The sequence below is a fragment of the Atta colombica genome, unplaced genomic scaffold, assembly GCF_001594045.1.
Source record: "Atta colombica isolate Treedump-2 unplaced genomic scaffold, Acol1.0 scaffold72, whole genome shotgun sequence".
NCBI lineage: Eukaryota > Metazoa > Arthropoda > Insecta > Hymenoptera > Formicidae > Atta > Atta colombica.
The window spans coordinates 358,280-372,098 of NW_017259564.1; the positions used below are offsets into that span (position 1 = coordinate 358,280).

Genomic DNA, 13,819 nt, shown 5'->3' on the forward strand with positions numbered 1-13,819 from the left:
TCCAAGATATTGGCACTAATTGGAGAAAATCCGCAGTGTTTACGCTCCAGCGTGAGCCTGCAAGCGATTTAGCCTCGCTTCTATCGCGGCGATAAAGTCACGCAAGTCCTTCTGCCTCCCCCCCTGTCGCATCCAGGAGTCAGCAACAGAATCCGTTACGTGTCCGGAAATGCGCGTGAAAAGAAGACTTCACCAGTGTAAGATTATAAGTACAAATAAAAACAGGAGGAAAAGAATGCCGGAGGCAAGATCCGTGTCGCGCCGCGTGTTCGACATGGCGTAATGCGAGAAATAACGAACGGTATAGACATCCGGTACATCGCATGGCGATAAATTGATGTTTCATTTAAATAATGTACAGAGTATACCGTATCACTCCCTTCGATCAAACATAATACCGGAGGAAATCGAGCAAAAATGCATTATTCCATATCCAAGATCGTTCAGGGTCACATGAGATTGTACGAGGCCTATTTTGTATGATCTATCGTAATTCATGTCAGAATTGTATTTGTCCTATCTGCTCCTCAAGATACATGTTTGAAGAGTCAGAATACGTATGTGTAAAATATATATTAAATGTGACATGTAAAAATAAAAGTACTTGAAAGTGACATAAATTTTGAATCAGATTTTATGATTTAAAAAATTGTAAAAATCTTTTTTATAAAATTAACAATTATTCACATAAAAAAATTCTTGAAATAATACCTATTAAGTTAGCCCCCAGTGCTAAATAAATTTCAACATATATTGAAAAGTTAGTAAAAAAGGTAGTAGAAAAGTAAGTAGGTGCTAATTAGTTAATGCTGAAATCTGAAACTAAGTGCTCAAAGCGTTTGACAGAAAATTAGATATGAGGAAAATTAGATAACGGGAAAGGGGAGCTAATTTAACATTAAGCTGACTGTCCCCCATATGAAAAAACGAATGTTCAAAACATACATTGAAGAAAAAAATACATTGAAGAAAAAAATACGTCAGAATTAGGTACTAATTAGGTACTCTAGAAAACTACAAAAATATATCAAAATATATTACAATATTACAATATTCATCAAATATTATTCAATTATCAAAGTCAATCATCTTCCAGTATGATCTACAAGAATATTAAAATATTCTACAAGAATATTAATATATAGAATTCGCCTTGTCTTCAGTAACAAGATCTCGTATGTTAATGTAATATTTAAATATTAAATCATCGAATTAGATGTTCGTTCGGTTTAGCATGAACTTGAATTGAAAAGTCAACCGTGAAACCGTACGGAGAGAAAAATTTGCTACGATCACTAATCCTTTGCCGTAATGGTAAATGCCATTTGTGAATATAAATGCCATTTGTTAATATAATATATCGCAAAATTATTTACAGTTGTAACAAATAAAATTTGTCGACTTATATTTGATAACCCAGCAATCAAGATTTGCTACAGTTGCAATAAAAATAAATGTGTTTGTTAAATAAGCAAAAGATATATATTACTTGGAGATAAAGATGAATTTAAATTAATTAATTAAAATAAAATAAAATGGAATTTCCTTCTTTTTATTTTATTACTACATATATTAACTGAATTTGCAATATATGAAACATAAAACATATTTACAATAGTAGTATAACATAATATTTTTAAGTCTTTCACAGATCTTTACTTCAGAGATGCCAAAAGGTTTGCAGGTTATTATCCATTGCTAATGCTAATGTGAACCTTGCTGTGCATTTCATAAGAACGATCACATATCAATGTAAAATTGAAATGCAAAATGGACAAATATACGTTGTCATAATGACAATTATATTAGAAACAAATGCAAATTAATGCACGTTTTTTTTTACTCGCTACAAAAGATCATTTGCATCAAAAGCAAAATATTTGTTAAATATGCAAATTTGTTTACTATAAACAGTAAAAAAATTTGACAAGCACTTTGACATTTTGTAATCTCTTTCATATTCATAGCAAATCTTTTTTTCTCCGTGCAGCTTACAAAAGTGGAGTCGTGTCATGAAATTAGATACATCTATGTTTTTTAATCTTAAAATATTCCATTTTTAATATATTATTAACAGGATTGAAACCATTCAACTTTTATTTTTTCCTATCTCTTATAGTTTCGATAAACTTTAAAAGAAAAAAACCGATTTTTTTCAAAAGAAGCTTTCAATTTCTGCGCTACTATTTCCAAGCAATTTCGATTTTTGCGCTGCAACTCTTAAGGGACTTCTCTCTTGGAGCAAACAGTCATATTTGTATCTGTCATTAAAAATTGTGAAAATACATGCTTCAACTGTGCAAAGTATATTTTCAATTTATTTTCCAAGCGCTATTCCAAGCAATTACATTATTAAAATTTATTGTTTCCTGATGAATAAAAATGAAGTGTATTCGAATATATGGATACTTTCATTAATTTTTTTCGATTATTAGGTGTATTTATCGAATACTTCTTCAAAATCCTTTTACATTATGCATCATCATTTCTATCTTCTTCAAAACCTTTTTACATTATTATTTCTGATTTTTTTGATAGAAATTGCTTGGAATTCATAGCGCATAAATCAAAAATATACTTTGCACAATTAAAGGATATATTTTCACAATTCTTAATAACTTAGATACGAATATTACTCTCTAAATCTGAATCAGTGGATAATCACTGATATCAGTGTCAAGTATTCCACTGATAATCAGTGTATTAAATGTGAGATCCTTAGCCTAGCTAATTTTTATTATGTGATCTAACTAACTTTGTTTTAATGCTTAAATTTAATGAATATGGTATTGGAAAATTGAAATTAATGTGCAAATATCAGTATTTTAGTTATGTAATGCTCAAACATTCTTCCTTTTTTTTAGTTGAACTTCACTGATTATCAACACCAAGTATGCTGGATAATTAGTGACTATCTATTGATTCAGATTTAGAGAGTATTGTTTGCTCCAAGAGAAGTCCGAGGGGAAGTTACTTAAGCAACGCAAAACTCGAAGTTTGAAAATAAATGGAAGATATTTTTTACATAGTTAATGTAATTTTGCAATTTAAAACGACTTAGAATATGATTATTTGCTCCAAGAGGGAAGTCCCCCTTAAGGGATACAGCGCAAAAATTAAAATTATATGAATATGAAACCGGATAAATCCTGTATATTTGATTTTTCAAATCGATTGTTATTAACACGTAAGGGGGGGGAGAGTTGACAGTCTACTCAACCCTCCAAAAATTTTTTTTTAAATTTTTTAGCTAAACAAAATGTGCGCAAAAATTTTTTCTTGCGGATTTTGAAAACATATAAATAGCGGCATTATTATATAATTTATTCATTAAGATTTGATTAAGTGGAGAGGCAGATGTCTTAATGTGTGACTCAGCGCATATAAAAAACGGGGTGTACAGCCGGTCACAAAAAAGGTTGCAACACTTTTTTTTTATGGGTTTTGGAACTCAGTCTTGCTCGTAGAATGGTTGAACGTAAATGGTTAGATCTATAAATAAGAACCTAAGCAAGCTATTCCAAAATTCATCGAAATCCATTGAAAGTGTTGCAATCTTTTTGTAATCGAGTGTACATCAATTGCACACAAACCAATTGTGCACAAGTCAATCACAACGTTAGAAAAATAATTTTTTAAAAATACCCTACGCAGAAATCGCTGTGAAATGGCAGTGGGCAATTGCTACAGTGTGCAAGTGAACCACTTCCTAAATACGTATCTCCTATTTTTTTTTGTCTATATTTTAACATATCCAAAACTTATTGAAATCGGAAGAGGCAGTTGGTTATGTGTATGTGTATGTGTATGTGTGGTATTCCTCCTTATGAATTATATTAATTGTAAAAAACAAGATTTTTTTCATTAAAATAAGCAAAGATATTTTATACTGGATCATTTCAAATTTTTGACTGCAGATTTAAAATTAGAAGCCTAGAAGAAAACCTTTAAAAAATATCAGTTATGTAATACGTACATATAAGTTTAATTTGTTTAATTTGATATAACTATCATATTAAATCTGTTATTTTCACTTTTTAAAGTTCGACTTTAGATTTGGAATCAGTGAATTCAGAAATCTCAAAATGTACTAAGACTCGACAAGATATGTATAAAAAAAAATTTGTATTACAAAGAGATAAGCGTTATACATTACAGCCGAGAGCACTTCTTCGTCACTATAATTGTCGCTAAATCGATTAGACATAATTGCACTTTCTCGTATAATTTGAAATTGTTAGAAGCCACGTTATTTCGAAGTTAACCGATGTTGGCGAAAGCAACCATTCTAAACTAGTTGTGATGAATGTATTATGTCTCGTCGTATTCCCTTTGATGAACGGAAGGAAGGAACAAAGATGCAAAGTGCACATTACCCACCACACAAGTTATATGTATGCATATGGTTACCTATATGTAGTGCGATTACTATAAAAAATAGGATTTATTAAAAAATCTAATAATGTGACATTTAATTCTAATATGACATTTAAATAACATTTCTAATAACATGAAATTTAAAAACATATTCCAAATAACATAAAGTTTTTAGAATATGTTAAATTAAGTTTAATTTTTAAACTTTTCTTGATATTACATCAATAAAGCTATTAAAATTGTTTAAAAACTTTTTATTATTACGACAAACATGAAAAGATTATAAAAATGTTACATTTATAGTATCTGGGATTTGTTGACTCCGCCTTAATAACGACGAGTTAAATGGCCGCGATTGTTACTCTCGCGAATACATTAATCTTATGATGATAACGCCAGCCTGACATTATATTGTATTTATTCTAGACATTTATTCGTTCTTTCACACAATTATTGATGGACTTTGACTCATAATAGTGTATTAATGCGAGTTCTCGAAAAAATGTCTAAACGAGTATGTTATAAAAAATTATTTTTACTTTTTACTTTAAATTAAAAATTTATAATGCAAAATGCAAAAATTTATAATGCAAAAAAAAATTTTAATGTAATTTTTAAAAAACATTCATTTATAATAAATCTATTTTGTTTTATTCGCGCACTGTTAGAACTGATGCAGTAAGTTAAAATAAAAAATATATTTATGTTTATTTTATTTCAATTATACAGTCTATTCTACAATGTGTTTTTTTGTTTCTTGTTTCTTATTTTTTTTTTTACTATTTTTTACATCTTGTCTGTTTGCTTCTTACCTAGGTTTTTGTTTTCTGTCGCTGAGATAAAAGTTAACGAACTTCGGAAGAAACAAAAAATAGTAGCAAGAAATACAATTAAGTATTGTACAATTAAGTTGATTCTTGAACTTTTCTTGATATCATATCAATAAAACTATTAAAACCGTTTAAAAACTTTTTTTATTGTCGTGATAAACATGAAATTGTTATAAAACTACATACAGTTAAAACGGTCGCAAAAGGAGAAAAAAACAAGAGGTAAAAAGCAAGAAATAGGAAACAAAGAGTATATTGTAGAATAGGCTTACATCTCGATTTCACGGAAGAACGCATTCAGCAATAAAAAAAATGAGTTGACTTTTACTTGCTATATGTAATTAGCTGTGTAAGCAAGTGATAGATTCTGTCGAAGGTCTTTGGGATAAATGTTTCGAGTCGTTAATGAATCCACTGGTGCACTGAATTTGACGTTACACTTAAGAATACCTATTCATCAAGTCTCTTGATACTCTTCCGTCGTAAAGAGATCTGATTAGGATCACCGCAAAAAAAAAAAAAGAAAAGAATCAAGCGATCGAATGTGTATATCTCTACACCGTCTGTATACTAAACTTCCATTCGATTTCATGGAACTGGAAGGAAAGTTGACAAAAACTATGAACAACACCAAATAGAACAAATCGAGTCTCACGGAATAGGAAAACGTGGGCTGAATAAAATATACAGAGGAGTGAATCGACTCTCTGCTTTTTCCTAATTACTTCTCCTCGATGTCATACCGTACGCCCTTAAAACTCGGATCCGACCCCACCCAACGGGCAGACAGATAAGGCAGGCAGGCAAGCAAGGCAGGCAGACAGACAGGCAAGCAAAACGAAGAGAAATCAGAGCACACGTTGGTGACTCACCATTCGGTGCTTCCGCACGAAACGAATTCGCTCGCAACCCCGCTGTCGCACGCGAAGGCCGGTAAAAATAGTAGCGAAGGCCGCGGCGCCGACAGCAATTTTCACGCCGCGCGCGAAGCCAAGCACCCGTCTGCCCGCCCTGTTCGCCCTATGAAGGGCTCTCCACCTCCACCACGGTCACCATGGGAACTGACCCTTGGTGTAAGCCCTTCAAGGCTGCGCAAGCTCTCCCGCGGAGAGTTTACACACAGGGTTCCCAGGATTGCGTTCGTCCTGCAGGGAATCGTGACGGCGACTCATGCAGTCCGAATTGGGGTAAATCGAGTTGTCCACCGCCTTTTCTGTCACCACGCCAACTAATCAATTCTGTCTAGATCGTAGACAAAATACAAAGTGTTCTCTTACGATTAAGATATCCTGTGATACATCCCGAAATTGTGAAACTCTGTTTTTTGGAGATATTGACTTTGATTCACGATAAATCGATTTAATTTAATTGCTTAATTTAGGTCTTAATTTAACAGCATATATCAAGATACGAGATAATATTTGATCGTTGTTCAATTTCCATTGTAACTTTTTGAAGGTTACGGTAGACAATAGGAGATATACAAGAATGGAGTATACAAAAAAAGAAATAAGAAAACGAAACGTCGCGACGTTCCGAATTTAATTTATCGAGCAACTCGAGTTTACATCTCGACATAGACTCTTCATCCTCGTCACACCTTCGTACGCTCTTTATTGCCAAGGGGTGTTGAACCTTCGTCTACTACACAATTTCAACTCGGATAAAGAGAGATACCTATGACAAAGGATGAACTTTCGTTCTCTCTAGACAAAGATGTTTAAAAGCTGATATTGCGCTTCCGATCATCCAGGATTCGTTGTTTTTAAATGATTCAGCCTGCTGATACATTCAGAAGGACAGGGCAAAATATCATATTATCCGGAGATGGAATTCGCGACGTCGCGTCGTCAGTACGCCGCGTTCCGCCGATAAGCACGAACAGGAAGCTGAAACCGCCGACTTCTCTTTACCTCTTACTCTTTATATTTCTCTTTCTCTCTTTCTCTCGTCCGCTTCCGCTCCTTCACCGCGAAGTTCTGCTTCCCTCGATTGTTGGCTCCTGCCGTTCGTCGTTCACCGAGCGTATCGATGACACACGCGTCTCGGACTCTCGGTCTCGACTCTATTCGACTCGAGATTCGACTCGACCGCGCCTCGGTTTTTTTCGCGCGAGAAAGGAGACGAGATAAGACGACGATGACCAGACGGAATAGAGAGATAGATGTCACGAAGCGATTGAAAGGGAACTGACATTCACGAGAGATGCACGTAGCACCAAACGTATACGAATCGACACAATCGACGCTCGTCACGCTACTGAGCCAAGATGAGTCGAAGCCGAGCAAGCTGAGGCCCGCTGTGCCGCTAGCTAGTACTGCTAGTAGGCCCCAACGCGACGACGCGATGAAAGCATGCAAGGGTGGGGGGCTGCTTTGACTCCCGCGGTTTTCTAGTGATGGCGACGATCCCTCGCGTGGAGGACTTTGAAAGTTTAAACGCTGAGATCCAAGCAAACGAGAATGGATTAAAATGGATTGAAATTCTTTTCCGAATGTGTATTTTAAATAGCGAATACTTTTTTCGGATTCAATTGGATTGAAAAACTGCATTTCCTATTCAAAATTTTGAATTGAACAGTGTGTTGTGCACAGAAAAAGCTAATATTATTTTTAGATTGAAAGGCATAGAGATATACTCCATGTAATTCTTAGAAATGAATAAAAATTCAGGATTGAAAAGCATTCATTTTAATATTCGTGAATTAATATTTCTGAAAATCTAAATCCATTTCAATTCATTTCAATCTATTCTCATTTGCTGGGATGAGAACTTTTTTTTTTTTTTTTTTATTGAGAAAGAATCGCGATTGTCCGAACTTTTACTGGTGAACTTTAACTGAGTAAGAACTAATGGATTTTGCGCATTGCCAAATATGGGTTCTGTTTTGCATAACAATTTCTATATCGGGGTATAAACACTATACCGTCGCGTAAAATTGCACAGATAATCCTACAAAGCGTCGTAAATCTGAAATTCCTCCGATCTCTGAAAAGGATTAATAACGTGCGTCATTTGCAATAGAACGAATATGGTATCTACTAGCGAAGACTTGACGAGAATCCAGACATCCTTTAGTTTGGATCTATAATAGACTTTTAAGCCTTAAGCCGTAAGAAATGACTAACTACTCGAATATGAGGAGAATAATTGACTATTCGTTTATTCTTGACTTAAGGCTTAAAAATCTATCTAATCTGTAAACTCAGCAAATAAGAATGGATTGAAATGAATTGAAATGGATTCTTATTTGCTGAGTCTACAGATTAGATAGATTTTTAAGCCTTAAGCCAAGAATAAACGAATAGTCAATTATTCTTCTCATATTCGAGTAGTTAGTCGTTTCTTACGGCTTAAAAGTCTATTCAGATTTTCAAAAATATTGATTCACGAATGTTAAAATGAATTTTCAATACATTTTTATTCATTTATAGGAATTGCATGAAGCATATTTCTATGTCTTTCAATCTAAAAATAATATTAGCTTTTTCTATGCATTGTGGATACTGTTCAATTCAAAATTTTGAATAGGAAATACAGTTTTTCAATCCAATTGAATCTAATTGAATTCAATTAAATCCAAAAAAAAGTATTCGCTATTTAAAATACATATTCGGAAAAAAATTTCAATCCATTTTAATCCATTCTCGTTTGCTGGGGATTTAATAATTATTACTCTAATAATTATTCTACAATGCTTTTTGTTTTTTGTTTCTATAATAATTATTCTACAATGCTTTTTGTTTTTTGTTTCTTGCTATTTTCTTGTCTTTTTGCTTCTTATCCGATTTTTTGTTTTATATCGTCCGAGATAAAAGACGAATTTCGGAAGAAACAGGAAACTTGTAGCAAGAAATACAATTGTTGATAATTAATAAATCCGGATCTACAATAGGTGTTTTAAGTCTTAAGCCGTAAGAAATTGATCAATTACAGCCAAATGCGAGAAAAATAATTGTGATTCGTCCATTTCTTACAGCTTAAGACTTAAAAATCTATTGTAGATCCAGGCTAAAATGATTGTAAAGGGGGAAAAAGTAAGAAACAGGAAACAAAGAGCACATTGTAGAATAGACTTTATTTCCTCTTCTCTATGGACATAGGGTGTTTTCCAACAACATTCATCAATGATAACACTGTGTCTTACAAAGAGAGTTTTCCAGTAAGAGACAAATTGATGCAAGAATCATTTTATCCTTGTTCGATAATCAATAAAAAACAGAATGATTCTTGTGTTGATTTATGTCTCTGATGGAAAAAATTCACACATTGTTACACTGCTCGACACTGTAAAAAACTAAGTACGAACGTGTAAAATATGTCAATGTTACCAACTTTTCAAAAAGTTAATTGATAGCTGTACTTATTTTGTAATAAAATCATCAAAAATTGCCAATTCTGAAAAAATTATAACTTAAGTCTAAATAAAAATCATAAATCTATTATTGATACGCTAAATATAATTATAAGAATAAAAATGGAAGCTTACAATACATTCTGATGTTACACTATAAAACTAAACTGCGTTCCAGCAAGAATCTTATAGTAGTGAAGCACAGTGTATGTACACAAAATGTTCTATGTTTTAGCTGGAAAACAGTCATAGACTAGGTACGTTTACACGACTCGATTTACACCGAAGTTATAATATCCGATGTTATAATTAGGAATATATACTGGATATTCCTAATATCCTGTGCATTCCTAATTGTAATTTCCTGACATTAGATGCCATGTAAACTATGCTTTACGACGACGTTTTACATATATTGATGTAATAGTTTCGTCATACAATAGTGTTTCTACAGCATCTAACGTAGTTAGTAGTAATATCAGATGTTATAACTTTGGTAAATCGAGCCGTGTAAATGTATAATAATAGACAAATTCGCGCAATATTTGTTCGATGGATGCGAGCGGATCGAAACCGGTTTGGGCCCATCACTCGCAGCTGACTGCACTCCGGCACGGAGTGGAATGAAAGAGGACAGAGAGAGAGAGAGAGAGAGAGAGAGAGAGAGAGAGAGAGAGAGAGAGAGAGAGGGGGAGGAGAAGGAGAAGGTAGAAGAGAGAGGATAGCGCGTAAGGGGTGAATGCGCATCGAACTGTCGGTTGTTAGGTTAGGTTTCCATAAGGGCGGTGAACCTCGTCTGAAATCCTCGCGTTGTTGACCATTGCTGACCGGTCGACTCGGCCGGTCAACCGTCATCATGCGATAATGATAGCAATTCCACGCTATTTTCGAGCACGAGTCGCGCTCCGAAGACGAGATCGATACCCAGAACGTTACGTTAGAATTTTGAATCATTGTCTTATATTTTTTTTTTAAAGAATATGATACTCGATCGCGACATGACAATTATCAATAATTGTCGCTGAAAAGTCAAGTGTCTGTCACAAATGATAGATACAGTCTATGAATATAGTTAACGTGATACTAAAATAAAATGCTTTAATTGAAGCGTTAGTCAATTCGTAAAATGCTTTCTTCTGATTGGTTAATCAAATACTTCAAAACATTTTGATTGTTCATTTAAATACTTATTCGTCGTGAGATTTTAATCACCCAACGTATTAAATGCAAAGCTTTGAAATCTCGAATTCGATTCTTCTCTTCTCTTGTTTCTCCTTGATATGTCGAGATAGCCATATTTTGGCTTTCTTTTCATTTCCGATCATCTTTTGCCGCTGCAATAGTGAGGATTAGGCATCACAGAGAAATAACAAGATCGTAGAGAATCTTGCCGAGCTAAATTTCACTAGATGCTCAATTCATCTCATCGTAATCCGCGATTTTTTGCCAGATGGAATCCAACGATGAGTGCGATAGTAAATCTTTCGCGTCAATCGATTCGAGATTTTTGAAAAAAATAGATACCCGCAATAAAAAAAAAATATGTACGTAATAGTAACTATAAAGGTAACTGAAAAGTAACATTTGCCAACCCTGTATATAGCCATTAGTCAAGTCTGTGGAGACAGACTTTGAGCAGAGCATGCTATCTATTTCTGAACGAAAGACAACAAATTTCATAATGTATTTGTCATACTTGTCAATGTTGACAAACTGTCCAAAAATATGACAAAGCTTGTGTTAATATACGTCAACAATTTAGTGGCATAAAGAGTAGCGCTTTTGCTCGGTTCTGCTACCAATATGCTAACGTAGCATATCAGCAAACTATATCGACTTACGACAAATCTTAACTTAATATGGATATAGAAAATGCTATGGAATTTTTAGGAATCTAATCGAATTTGCTGTCTTATCTTAATCTAGCAACAAATTGCTAGCATTTTGCTATCTGGATAGTTAAATAAATTATTTTATTGTTATAATAACTATAAAGTAGTTTATTTAACAATAAAAATATTGATACTCTGTGTAAAACTTATGCAGTTATCACTTTTATAATTTTACTACCACTATAAAGTATAAGTCTTTTTCTCTAAGTGGATCTGTTCCAGATTCGGAACCGGGTTTCTTGAATATGCACAGATTTCCAACAGACAGAGATTGATGGACAAGTTCAATCAGACGGGTTCAATCTAACTCGATCTCTTTTAATGGATGCTTGTTTGCTTTCGAATGATAGTGCACAAAACATTGGCTGCATTCAGCAGAAAAAGCAGCTTTGCAACTGTTGTAAAATTCTTTAACATTGGTCTTGTCTTTAGTTCCTCACTGGATCTAAATATATAAACAAATCATATTCAAGAATTTTACAACAGTTGCAAAGCTGCTTTTTCTGATGAACATAGTCAATATTACACGTATCTGGTATATGACAACAACGGAGATTCTGACAAATCTGTGCTTTACCGTTTCCTGAACACATAGTATGAAATTTTTGAATAAAAACACGCAAGAATGCGTTTGCGCGATGCTTTTATTTCTTTTCTTTTACATTCTAAGCTCATTAATCTCGATACTACAAGTTCGATTTATTATAGGGTCTACATTTTCTGAATTTTGATAGTTTTCAGAAATTCTATTCCATATTTTCGGATGAAAGCATTGATTTTTTCACATTAATAATCATCATTAAATATTATCAAATCCCGCTAAATCCAACAAATCAAGCCATGATAAAATAACGAGTGAGTCATTTATTATGAGTTTTGAGCTGTTCAAGCTAAGCATCCAATTAAAAAGGTCTATCCTTAATTAGTCGGATAGTCGCGACTTAATTTGATTTGGCTCAGAGAATCGGGGGCTTTTTCGAGCGTATCTAACAAGAGCGTCCACTCGGGATCGTTCGGTTTCCGGAAACGCATCGTCGTTTTCAGCCAAAACGTCCGTTTTTTTTCTCTTACTCTTCCTCCATCTTCTTGCTTGTTTTATTGCTCCGTAAATTATGTTCGACAACACGTTAAGCAGGAAGTATCGCTCGCAATATTTCCTGCTTCTGAATTTCATGATTATCAACATTTACATTCTTTAGTGTTGCATTTCAAATTATACAGAATTATTACAGAAAACTATAAAATATTTTATAAATTATAAATTAAAATTTATTAACTATTAACTATACTACTATTAACTATTAACTATAAATTATTAATTATAAACTATGAATATAAATTATAAATTCCTAATTACAAAAATATAACACCCATAAGAAAACATTTCTCTGTTAACTTAAAATAAGTTTCACGAGAACCATCATTTTCCGACAGATTTGAACTTTTTTTTATGACATGACTCTATCTCTTTCAGGTGATACAATCATGAGACTTGTATGCAGAGCTTTTGTCTCTTCTTTCCGAAATTTTGGAGAACTTAGAACTTATTGTACACATCCTTCTCAAAAATGATTATACTATGGACTTTATCTTTGAAACAATAAAAAAACGTCTTAAATATTCTTCAACATGTTTTTTGTCAAACAATCTAAAAAACAGAACAATGGTAATTTGACGATTTTTTTTTTTTATTATAACCAGAAATAATTAAAGAAACACATTATTTATAATGCCGTTATCGTTGTAAATTACTTTTTTTTGATAACTAATTGATAATGACGTTATCTTTTTTTGATAAATATATAGATGGAAAACAGTCTCTTAACTTTGACATATGTTGTCAAGGTCATGACCCTGAATGACCATCTAATAGATTTTGGCCGTCGCTTGTCAATGGACATAGAGAGCTTGTTAAAAGTGAAAAACTTGTTACCATTACTAAGTAATTACTTTTGAGAATCAATAATTAGTATGGTAACTAGTTAAAACTTTTTTTTATTCACGCGGTAATAGTCACTTTTAAAACTTTTCATTCCCAGACTATATTTGACTTTTCTTTTATTTCTAACCGGTTTAACAATATTTTTAGAAGCTCTAATGTAAAACTATCGTTTTATAGTACAAATAAACTCTGTAGATTTATCAAAGTACAGAAGAATTCATTTTCAAGTTTTTCTATGAGTAACGTTTGCAAGATTTCGTGTTGTGGTGCACATGGTGGAAGGTAAATAAAAATTAGAATTTCCAAGTATCAAAATCACATACATACATAGAAATATAACTTAATCCATTCTGTAACTACTGCTCATTTCGATTAGTAAACAACGTTTTTAAAATATCATGTTTTAATATTTATTTAATATAGT

General features: G+C 32.9%; 1 protein-coding gene across 3 annotated transcripts in view; it reads right to left on the minus strand.

The window, feature by feature from the left end:
• LOC108692455 (protein singed) overlaps window positions 1-7,433 on the minus strand; it is a 30,311-nt gene extending 22,878 nt beyond the window's left edge. For 2 of the 3 annotated variants that reach the window (XM_018200698.1, XM_018200700.1), the window contains exon 1: window positions 7,121-7,433. The gene's annotated coding sequence lies outside the window, so the exon portion shown is untranslated. The remainder of the gene's footprint in view (window positions 1-7,120) is intronic. The other variant, XM_018200699.1, reaches the window with a different exon arrangement.
• Between the last annotated feature and the right edge of the window lie 6,386 nt (window positions 7,434-13,819).